Source organism: Emys orbicularis, chromosome 2 (genome assembly GCF_028017835.1).
Source record: "Emys orbicularis isolate rEmyOrb1 chromosome 2, rEmyOrb1.hap1, whole genome shotgun sequence".
NCBI lineage: Eukaryota > Metazoa > Chordata > Testudines > Emydidae > Emys > Emys orbicularis.
Window position 1 is genome coordinate 204,273,829 of NC_088684.1, and position 12,541 is coordinate 204,286,369.

Consider the following 12,541-nt stretch of genomic DNA (forward strand, 5'->3'; position numbering starts at 1 on the left):
GGTTAGAGCTAGAAGAGTTGTGGTGGCAGAGAGCCATTCGGGATAAGAATAACATTACAGACAAGTATTACATTTTATTAGGGTCTGGCTGCAGATTTTCTAACCACATTCTGATTGGCTGTGAACTAACTTCCAGTGGTGCATGGCTGGGACCTCTTCACTGACAAAAATAACTCCTTTGTCTACTATGTTAAATGGGGAGAGGAGGCAGAAGTTAATGGAGTAGGGGTCAACGGTAATAGAGGTGGGCTGCAGTAAGACAGCATGGCATTTAAAATTAATGAGGTATGTGGCGGAGCGAAGACTCACCGGTGCGGCGCCTCCTGCTGGTCGTCTTGGGAATTAGCTCTTTCCAGCCCGGAGCGCCCTCTGCAGGCCAGTGTCTCGCCTGCCGCTGTCCCCATGTCCTTCTCAGACCCTGGTGCCCTTTGCCTACTGTCCTCCACAGTACCCCCCCTGCTCTGGGTCTCCTCTCCCAGGGGAGCCCCCAACCCCCTATCCCCACCTTACCTCAATGGCTACTGCCAGTCTCCATCTAGCCCCCGCTCACTGGGGCAGACTGCAGTCTGTAAACCACTCATCGGCAAGGGGGGTTGGACCAGCTGCCTCTGCCTATTCCTGGGCCGCACCTCTGCAGCCCTAGTACCCTTGTGGGCCCTTAACTCGGCCTGTGGCTTAGCTAGGCTGGAGCTCCCCAGCTCCCTCTGCCCTCCCCCAGTACTGCTCCACCTCAGGTACCCTGCTCAGCTCCCAGGCAGCCAGGTCCTTCCCTCTCAAAAGCTGGAGAGAGAGTGTGTCCCTTCTGAGCTCATGGCTCACAGCCCTTTTATAGGGCCAGTTGTGGCTGCTTCCCCAATCAGCCTTTCCCCAGGCACAGCCCTCTCCCAGGGCTGTTTTAAGCCCTTCAGGGCAGTAGCGGGATGACCACCCCGCAACAAGCTATAATCAAACGCTGTAATAATTAACTTAGCAGGATGTGCGGTAATAGGAGACTTCTGCTACTAAATAGTACTTAATAGTGTACGTGGTGCAGTGCTGAAGGCTCTTGTTCTTCAGCCTTATATCCTAGAAAGAATCATATGTATGCAAACCCTGTTGTGCTATTACAATAGTGGGCCTGGGAGGGGGCCCTCACTCGTAAAAGTGTCCCTTTCTGTCCCTGATAGAGCATTGCTTCCATACTAATGCCCTTCCTTCACAATCAGCAGCATAGGCAATACCCAGGGATGCTTTTTAAGGCCATGTCTACACTAGCACTTATGTTGGCAAAATTTTTGTCTCTCGGGGTGTGAAACCCCCCCCCCCCCCCAGCGACATAAGTTTTGCCACCATAAGCACTTGTGTGCACAGTGCTGTCTCATGCCGATGTAGCTACTGCCGCTCGTTGAGCTGGTTTTATTATGTCGACAGGAGAGCTCTCTCCTGTCAGCATAACACCACTACACAAGGAATCTTACAGCAGCACACACTAATTAATTTTTCAGAAGAACGAAGGCAAAATGATGGCTGAGAGTTTGTTGGCACCACAATTCCCACTGAAAACTTGCAGCATAACCCTCGCATTTGCAACATATCAGGTGATGACACTGCACTTTAAGATAAGGGATGGACATAACTAGAAGCTGCTGGACACAGACACACTGGAACGGTTCTCTTTTAGAAGCAGCAGGAGCCTACTTTAAAAGTTAAGCATCTACTATATTTAAGAGAAGAGTTTTTGCATAGTGATGAGATTCATGGGGATATATGTGTGGCTGAATTAACTACAAGGTGTCTCATTCACATTCTGGCCAGCTGGAACATCCAGAAGCACTTTATAATTCAATTATAACCTCTCTCCAGGACTTCGGGAATCATATTACTAAAGAGAATAACAATTTTTTTTAAAAAATTAGTGTATTTACTCATAGACTCATAGACTTTAAGGTCAGAAGGGACCAATATGGTCATCTAGTCTGACCTCCCGCATGATGCAGGCCACAAAAGCTGACCCACCCACCACAGAATCTTCCAGCCTGCGACCCCTGCCCTATGCTGCGGAGGAAGGCGAAAAACCTCCAGGGCCTCTGCCAATCTACCCTGGAGGAAAATTCCTTCCCGACCCCAAATATGGCGATCAGCAGAACCCCGAGCATACAGGCAAGATTCTACAGCCGGACCCTCATTTTACCCGCGGTGGCACGTTAATGCCTAATTGACTAAAATCACGTTATCCCATCAAACCATTCCCTCCATAAACTTATCAAGCCTAATCTTGAAGCCAGAGAGGTCTTTCGCCCCCACCGTTTCCCTCGGAAAGCTGTTCCAAAATTTCACCCCTCTGACGGTTAGAAACCTTCGTCTAATTTCAAGACTAAACTTCCCCACGGCCAGTTTATATCCCTTACACTATCACACACAGGCCCTTTCCCATTGTAAATTACCAGAATTTCTGGCAACACAGTCCTCAGTTGCATCATTGTTACATACAATGTTCAGAGGCATATTGCCCAGTACAGTGGAGATGTGAAGAGCTGAATTTTCATAGAATATCAGGGTTGTAAGCAGGGCCGGCTCTAACTTTTTTGCCGCCCCAAGGAAAAAAAAAGAGTGCCGCCCTCCATAGCGTCGCCATAACACGCACCCTTAGCACCGCGCCGCCACACCCCCCCGCGGAGTGCTGTGCCGCCGAAACCCCCCCCGCTGAACCCCCCCAGCCCCCCGCGGAGTGCCGCGCCGCCGAACACCCCCCCCCCCCCGCGGAGAGCTGCTGAACGCCGTGCCACCGAACCCCCCCCCGCGGAGCGCCACGCTGCCGAACCCCCCAGCCCCCCGCGGAGCGCCGTGCAGCCGAACACCCCCCCCCCCCCGCGGAGCGCCCCACCATGCCGCCTCCCACCCCCAGCGTCCCCAGCCGCCGAAACAAAAACAACCCACCCCACCCCCGCCCAACCGAACCCCCCCCCCCCCCAAAACAAAAAACCCTGAGTGCCCCCCGCCACTCCAAGATTGGCTGCCCCTTACCTGGTGCTGCCCCAAGCACGTGCTTGGTCAGTTGGTGCCTGCAGCTGGCCCTGGTTGTAAGGGACCTCAGGAGGTCATCTAGTCTAACCCCCTGCTCAAAGCAGGACTAATCTCCAGACAGATTTTTGCCCCAGATCCCTAAATGGCCCCTTCAAGGATTGAACTCACAACCCTGGGTTTAGCAGGCCAATGCTCAAACCACTGAGCTATCCCTCCCCCCAATTTGTAATTGGGAGCTATTTCCTCACCACTTTGTAATTATTAAAGTAGCATTTGTAACTACAGTATAATTCTGTAGTGCATACTTATGTAATAGGGAGACTAGTGCTATAACTCACTCAGGTACACCTTACTTGGGTATTATAAATGTTTTCCCTATCATCCCTTATGTACTTGGGAGTTCATGGCAGCAGGGTGCTTGAGAAGCCAGTGAGGGCATTTTGTGGTCTGATAGGAGATCAAGATTTGGAGCAAGGAGTTCATCCTTCTGTGTTTGAGTGTTTTGTTTTGGTAATGTTTGGCTTCTGGAGAGAGGGATGAAATTTGGTTTCTTCTTCATCACCCTAATGCAGATGATCTGGGGGTGATGCTCTAGTGAAGCAGAGATAAAGAAGTGGAGAGTGCATTTTTCAGCGGGGTATGGGAAGCTGGCTGAATTACAGGTCAGAATGAAAGGCAAGAGCAGTGGTTCTCAAACTTTCGTACTGGTGATCCCTTTCACATAGCAAGTCTCTGAGTGCAACCCCCCCCTAAATTAAAAACACTTTTAAATATATTAAACACCATTATAAATGCTGGAGGCAAAGCGGAGTTTGGGGTGGAGGCTGACAGCGCACGACCCGCCATGAAATAATCTCGCAAACCCCTCAGGGTTCCCGACCCCCAGTTTGAGACCCCCTGGGCAAGAGGAAATGTACTCTGTTCCTTCAAATATCTATATCAGGTACACATATTGCCTCCATTACTGTAGTATCTGAGTGTCTCCCCTAATGTGAGACCCCTGTGAAGAGTGAAGTACTTCTTGTCCTCATTTTATGTATGAGGCACTGAGGTACAGACTTGCTCAGTGTCTCATAGGAAGTTTGTAGCAAAGCAGAGGATTGAAGATCCAGGTCCCCTGAGTCCCAGTCGCCAAAGTACTAAACCTCTGTATCTATAGTCCCACTTATGTGACAGTGATGTGTGGAGCTTGTATTAATGGGAATGAGGGAGAATAAGCCTTTCCTGCATTACAATAACCAAAAATGTCTTAAACACCAAAAGATTTGTTAGCAGTAGCAGTGTTCATAATTAACAGAATGCTGTATTCACCATCTTGAGATTTTATTTTCCGACAGATGTACAGCTCAACAGTGAACTATGTTTTCCTGTTTTTGTGATGTCTTTTCTTAACCAGATGTGTGGCGTCTGTTGTTTCCCTGGGATAGGCTTCAATATTACTTAACAGGAGAGTGGTGTTTAGGCTTTCCTTTGCTTTCTGTGCTGAATGGTGTCAGCCAGGGAAACCGAAGTCCCTAGTCTATCCCAAGAACAAAGACAACAAGGGCAAAAGTGATACAAACGAGCTCATGCTGAACTGTAGAAGAGAGATGTAGTTCAACGTTGGCCTGAGTGGAAACCCATTTGTGGATGCTATATCTATTCAATCGAGGGTATGTCTTCACTGCACAATTAACCCAGGCTCTTACCTGGGTTTAAAGACACCTTTTTCCTAACATGTTAACCAAGGTGTTAAAATTATAGCATATACAAGACAGTTGTAGTTTTCATATGTGAGCTGGTTGGTATAGACCCTTGGGGAAGGGGGATGAAAGTTGACCTCGACAAGTTAAAACATGTTAAAACTACAGTTTGCCTTGTTTATATTAGGTTTGTTACATGTGTGAGCTAACGCATGCCTAAAGACATCAGTGAAGGCAAGGCCAGAGAGGCCAAAAGCTAAAATGAACCAAACAGTGATACAAAATTTTGCTCCTACTATAGAATTTGTATAGAATATAGATTTTGGGCAATGTCCTTGTAAGCGGTGGTTAAGCCCGCCTCCACTCCCGCAACACATTTGGTTTTCAGAACTGTAAGTCCAATAAAAGTTATATTTGAATACAATAAAACTGATTCTGGAGTTGGGTTGGGATAAAAATAATCGAAAAAAAAGAAAGATCCCCACCAGGTAAATATTTGCAGCTAGACTAGCAAACTGTTACACTAGAATAGCCTGGGAAATAGATTGATTCTGGAGAGAGGAGAGGAGCCTTTTATCTTCTCTTTCATGGTTAAAAATAAATAAATAAATAAAAACTAAGATAGCTTCTACTTGTTGTCTATCACAAAGTACTCTACATACATTAAATAATGCTGTCTTGTAAATGTTGGTCCAAGTATAGAGATTCTTCATACAGCACTTAATAGCAAGGCTCCTGAGGAATCTTGACATTAAGGGATTCTTGGGAGAGAACAGTGAAGTTACTTGCTAACCCATCTGTCATTTCAAAGAAAATAACTCTTTTGTTGGTAGAGGAATGTCTTCTGTGCAGTGTGCGTTGTAGTATTTGCATGACACTTTTGATGTGTTGTCTGCCAAAGTCTTCTCTGCAGTCATGAATTATGTAACTCTACTGAAGCGATTTCACAGAGGGAGTTGTGGCAGCCGTCACATGTTTTTAAACAACCTATTGCTTACAGCTGTGAACATTTGCACTGGTCACAGTCTATAGTATGAAATGGGGAAAGGAATTTTGTCCACAGAGTTATTCATAGGGAAGGCACCTCAGGGGAAGGATGCAAGGATAATTAGGATCGCAATAGTTTTTATTGTAAAGTTGTTAATTTGTAAAGCCCCTTTTACTAGTACGTATCAAATTACTGTAGATGCTAGATAGTGGCTAAAGCATAAGATAAAATATGTGTCCCAGAAGGGTCCCATTTATTGATTCATTATGGTTAACTAAGTTCCATTGAGTGATTTCAGTGCTATAATAATGCTCCGTCCCCCGCTGTGGCAGAAGCCTGAAGGGCGATTTGTATCAACTTTTAAAATTTTAGATTGTCGTGCCTTCCTTTTTAACCGCTACTTAAAGTTCTTGTTGCCCCTTTATTTTCTTAAATTTTGAGTTTCAAGTATCAAATTATTTCATGCAACCAAGTGAGTATGGAGAATATAATACATATTCTAGATTATATTACAGATATTATTATAGAAATTATAGGTTAATAAAACTGGGACTTTTCAGCTTGGAAAAGAGACAACTAAGGGGGGATATGATTGAGGTCTATAAAATCATGACTGGTGTAGAGAAAGTAAATAAGGAAGTGCTATTTACTCCTTCTCATAACACAGGAATTAGGGGTCACCAAATGAAATTAATAGGCAGCAGATTTAAAACAAATAAAAGGAAGTATTTCTTCAGACAACGCACCGTCAACCTGTGGAACTCTTTGCCAGAGGATGTTGTGAAGGCCAAGACTATAACAGGGTTCAAAAAAGAACTAGATAAATTCATGGAGGAATAAGAGAGAGTATCGCATATGTAAAGTCCTGTGCCCTTAGTTGACTGTTTGAGATGATGGGAAGGGCAGGTGAAACCTGGTAGGGTAAAACTTTCAAAGGCAAAAGCCCCATTTTCAAAAGTGACTTTGGCCTGGTCTACAGATGTTATTTGTACTGGTATAACTATTTCATTTATGGGTCTTTTAAAAAAAACAAAACTGAAATAGCTATCTGACTGCAACTCCTAGTGTCCATCTGAAGAAGTGTTTTTTTTACCCACGAAAGCTTATGCCCAAATAAATCTGTTAGTCTTTAAGGTGCCACCGGACTCCTTGTTGTTTTTGTGGATACAGACTAACACATCTACCCCTTGATCCTAGTGTGAATGCAGCTGTACTTATATAAAGGCACCTTAGGCTGGTGTAGCTTATTTCCCTTCCCAGCCAGGCAAAACTATGGGCATGAATACGGAGACTATTCCAGCATAGCTACGTAGGCATAACCCTGTATTGTAGACACAGCCTATGCCACAAAAGGGGTCTCTCTGTTGGCGTGGGAATACCACCTCCCTGAGTGACAATAGCAAAGCAGATGGAAGCATTTTTCCATTGACCTAGCTCCTCAGCATAGCTGTGGTGCTCAAGGGTGTGGATTTTTCACACCCCTGACTGACCTTGCTTTGTTGACCTAAATTTTAAGGTTGACATCTTTATACCAATATATGACCACACTAGGGGGCTGTACTGCTTCAACTATACTAATACAACTTTTGTGTGTAGACAAGCTTTTAGATGTATAGGAGCCTAAGGCATGGTCTACACTACAAAGTTAGATCAACGTAAACCACCTTGTGTCAACCTAGTTGTGCATGTGTCTACACTTAAATTTGTCTCCCACTGATATAAACTTTGCATTACTCTGAGGTACTAACACCAGCTCCTCAAGCAGTGTTGAGCCAGGGTCAATGTATTAAGGTCAACACAGTGTGGATGTAGACACTGCGGTACCTATGTCAACCCTAACAGTCCTAGAGAAACTGTCCACCAATGCCCAACAGTGACCTCTCTGGTCACACCTGTGAACTCCACTGCCCAAGGGTCATGGAGCCTGAAAGCTTCCCTTCCTGCCCCACCATTTAAAATCATACAAATTTTTTAAATGACTTTTCCTGATTGTCTAGCTTGGTGAGCACACCTAGCAGGTCTCCACTGTTATGTGCAACTGCCCAACTGACCATGTCAACTCCAGACATGCTCCAGTCTGGAATAGACAGGAGATATTGGATCTCCTGGGCCTGTGAGGAGAAGAGGCTGTACAAGCACAGCTATGGACCAGTCATAGAAATGTGGACTTCTGCGAGCAGATTGCATAGGGGATGCAGGAGAAGGACCAGCAGCAGTGCCGCATGAAAGTGAAGGAACTGCGGCAGGCATATCAGAAGGCCAGGGAGGCGAACAGTCGATCCAGTGCCGAGCCACAGACCTGCCACTTGTACGAAGAGCTGCATGCCATACTTGGCGGAGAAAGTATAACCACGCCGCAGTCCACTGTGGATACCTCTGAGGAGCCCAAATCACAGGCCCCTGGCATAAACAGTGAAGAGGAAGAAGTGGAATAGGAATAGGATAGAGGACGTATGACCAGGGGGTCCAGCTATGCCACAAGCCAGGACCTGTTTGAGACGCCACCACAGTGCAGTCAGTCCCAGCATTCGAGCATGGGTGAGCCTGATGTAGGGGAAGGAACCTTGGGTAAGTGTGTGAATGTATTTTCCATTGCAGTGATGTTTGATTGCACCCCCAACTTAACAGGACACATCTAGCGACTTTTCATTCATTTACTTGTACTAGAAGAGGTAGCAGTACAACAAAGAGAGGTAGAGTTACTTGCTTTTCATTCTCTGTAGGGTTAGGTAGGAGGGCCATGTGGAGCAGATTGTTTACATACACAGGGATGTCCCTTGAGTCCTCCTGAGAGATATCAGTGCAATTTTCATGGAGGTGCTCTGCAATCCTCTCCCGAAGGATTCTAGGGATGGCAGCCTTATTTCTTCCTCCACGGCAGGACACTTTCCTATGCCAATCAACAGTAACTTCAGCTAGCAACATTGCAATAAATAGGCTAACGGCATATGGGTCCTGGTTGGCTTCAGGACACCACCACCAGCTGTGCTCTCTGCACCTTTGTTACCCTCAGGAGTGAGATACCAACTAAAATCACCATTGCTTGTGGAAAATGGTGCCAGTATTCAGTGCCATTGCTCTATATCATAGTTTTATGCAATTGACCAACTCCCTCCTCATTTCCCCCACCCCTGACAGGCCATACTCACCATGGCTGGTGCTGTGAGTGGTGCTATGCAGAAGCAGTCCGAAGCAGAAGTGTCAATAAGCATGTCTTGTTTAAAACTTTAGGGGAGCAAGGGAAGGGAGTACTGAATCTTAACTTTCCCTTTCCATTGGGATTATACTGACAGTGTTAGCTCTGTGTGCTTTATCTATAGCTGTTGTCATTGTGGCCTTGAGGGGTTCCCCCTGCACACCCATAGAATGCCTGACCCAGATAAGGAGGAGAAAAAAGAGGGCTTGAGCTGACATGTTCAACGCGATCCTACAAGCCAATGCTGCATCAGACTGTGAACAGAGGGCCTAGAGAGTGAATATTGCAGACTGTATGGAGAAAGGCCCAGGAGTCCCATCAGGAAGAGGAGAGGAAGATGCACCAAGACATAATGGGGCTTCTCCAGCAGCAAATGCAGATGCTGAAGACTCATGTGAACCTAGAGGCTCAACAGTCACAGGCTTGCCTCCCTTTGCAGTTCATGGAGAACTATAATACAGCATCTCCCTACACACCCCTCCCCACAACTTTGTACACAGCATCCGGGGCCGCATCCCTATCTCTACCACTGCACGCTGGCGGACATTAAAGACAACCACAACTTCACATATATTGACCTGTGGGAGCCACATATGATGTATGTGTAGATAAAAATGGACATGAATGTTCCTTCCCCTTCTTTAAGCTCTGTTCTATACATTTATTAAGATTTTAATGTATTTGCTTTTAACTTGTATAACCCACACACCTTCTGGGTGTGGTGTTCTGTCCCATCTAGTGGCACCAAGACCACTTAGACAGAGATATAAAATGAGTCTGCTCTACAACCTTAGCTAATAGCCAGTTGGCTTTTAGTTCATGCGGTAGAAGCTCATGCACTAAGCTCCAGAGGTCCCAGGTTCGATCCAGCCTGCCGACGACCGGGGTCTGTCAGAGTTACACTTGCACAGAATTTTTTTTAAATGTTTTCGTTACTCAATAAAACTATTGCTTGGAAAATAATTCATCTTTATTAGTTCACAACATATGCTGCGGAATGACTGGCAGTAGTGAAAGCACCCACTGACTTGTTACTAGACAGTGTGACACAATTCAGAGGCTCCGTGACAAACACAGTGTAATAATCATAAATGGACAGCAAGCACCACAGAATGACTAGGTGCATTGTCAGTATTCTATTCACAAATGTACACCAAACACCATTCCTAACAGGCCCCCACACTGCAGGTAGAGCACAATACTCCACAATGCATTAGTGTGGCTCGCTGTTAAAGTGCTCTTTCAAAGCCTCTCTGAGTTGTACTGCTCCATGTTGAGCTTTTCTGATAACCCTTGTGTCTTGCTGCTAAAACTCAGCAGAGAGCCGCTCCACCTCCTCCCTCCACTCCAGCGGAAACGTTTCCCCTTTTGCTTCACAGATACGATGCAGGACGCAGAAGATAGCTATAACCACTGGGATATTTTCTAACTGAGATCCAATCTTGTGAGTAAACAATGCCTGCATCCCTTCAATCTACCAACAGCACATTCAACTGTCATTCTGCACCTTCTGAGCCAGTACATGAATCTTGGTGCTATCGAGGTGGCTGGTGCACAGCTTCATGAACCAGGGGAGTAAGGGGTAGGCTGGGTCCCCTGCGATCACTACTGGCATTTTAACATTGCCAATAGTAACTCGCCGGTATGGAAAGAAAGTCCCTGCTTGCAGCTTTCTGAACAGTCCGGTATTCTTAAAGGTGTGAGCATCATGCACCTTCCCTGACCAGCCAATGTTGAGGTTAGTGAAGCCTACCCAGTAATCCACCAGTGCTTGCATAACCATAGGAAAATAGCCTTTCTGTTGATGTTCTCTGTGGCAAGGTGGTCTGGTGCCAAAATAGGGATGTGCATGACATCTATTCCTCCACTGCAGTTCGGGAGTCCCATAGCCGCAAATCCATCCACTATGTCCTGCATGTTGCTGAGAGTCACAGTCCTTTGTAGCAGGAGATGATTAATGGTCCTGTATACTTGCATGACAATGGTCTCCACAATGGATTTTCCAATTCCAAAATGATTTCCCACTGACTTATGGCTTTGGAAGTTTCCACGGTGAAGGTCACCACTTGCTTCTCCACTATCAGTGCAGCTTTCATTCTGGTGTTCCTGTGCTGGAGGTCTGGGGCAAGAGCAGCACTCAGATCCAGGTATGTTGCCTTGCACATCCCAAATGTTCTGCAACCATGCTCGTCCCAAACCGGCATTACAATGCAATTCCACCAGTCGGTGCTCATTTCTCGGGCCTAGAAGCAGCACTCCGCCATTTGCAGCTGCTCTGTGAACGTCGCCAGCAACCTTGAATTGTCCTCCAGCAATCTGCCCTTCAGGAAATGATCATGTTCCTTGTGGCTCTGCAAGTACTCGAGGATTGTGCGTCCTGTGCTTGCAACATTCAGAACAATAGTGCAGGCTCCATGATTCTGTTAGAGATGGTGGAAAGTGACAAGTCCCACTTGGGTTTGAGTATGAAAATTATGGGATAGAGATGGCATTCATAGAATATCAGGGTTGGAAGGGACCTCAGGAGGTCATCTAGTCCAGGTGGAGAAAGTTGCAGTCACCCCTGCACAACTCATTTCTTCCCACCATAAAACTTCCCAAAAGACAGTGCATTGGATGATGGTGAGTTGTCCTGCACTGCCCATCAACACAAGCACTCCTGGTGAGTATGTGCAGTGCTGACACAGAGAGTGAAGTATGCATGCGCACAAGCAATATACTAATTGCAGTGGCTTTATGCTGGTGTAAGTTGTGTCAGAAAAAAAATGGTATTGTAGACATACCTTAAGTCATTGAAAGTAAGTGGGACTTACGCTGCTAAGTCTCTTGGGTGCTTTTGAAAATTTTACCCAGTCTTTTTTTCAGAAGCAGCAGCTGACGCTGTACTCTGTGCAGCCAGCCAGTAATGAGGAGGTGAGGAATGGTAGTGTTCAAGAAGTGAGTTGTGTCCCCTTTCTCCAAGTGACAAAGACTTATTTTCTTCCAGACAATGCTGTTTCCTCTAGGGAAACACATGTGCTATGTTTATAACAGCGTTCAGGGTGTTGCAACATCTCCATACTAGAGAGTGTTCCTTCTATTTTGGGATTTGAAGGAAGAAAACCCACTGTAGTCAGCTATGTGGCAACACACAAAATGGTTGTGTTGCATATTTACGACAAAGCAGAGTTCACACAACTGGAATCTTACTGCTTTTCAGCGGATGTTTATTGGAGAAAGCAATATGTATTTAGGAGGGAGCATTGCAGAAAACGTTCTGTTCTGTTCTCTGAATTTCCTAATCAAAATGTAGTTTTGTCATCACACATGGCTGATATCTGGAAGCAACAAACATAGCCTAAAAAATATCAAACTGTTTACTGCTTGCTTCATGCATCATTCCTGAAAAATGCTCATGCTGAAATCTGAACTTTCTGCTTTTGCTGGGCCATGAGATGCAGTGTTTATAGAAGACCTCTTCATTTTCCCCAACCCCGCACAAGCCTGGTTGATGCTGTAGGAGTAAAGGTGGCAAAATGTATCTTGACAGCTAATACTAAACAGTTATGACAAAAAGATCATCACGCTAATGTGTAGCAATAATGTTTTTGTGAATTTGCTGCCCGGAACACCCAAAAAATTCTTAATGTTATCAAGCTAAATATTAAAAAGTAAGCAAAACTGAGTACTACT

General features: G+C 45.7%; 1 protein-coding gene across 1 annotated transcript in view; it reads left to right on the top strand.

Moving 5' to 3' along the window:
- The window catches only part of ELMO1 (engulfment and cell motility 1), a 476,091-nt gene that overhangs the window by 98,371 nt on the left and 365,179 nt on the right, over nucleotides 1–12,541 (top strand). The window lies entirely within an intron of this gene.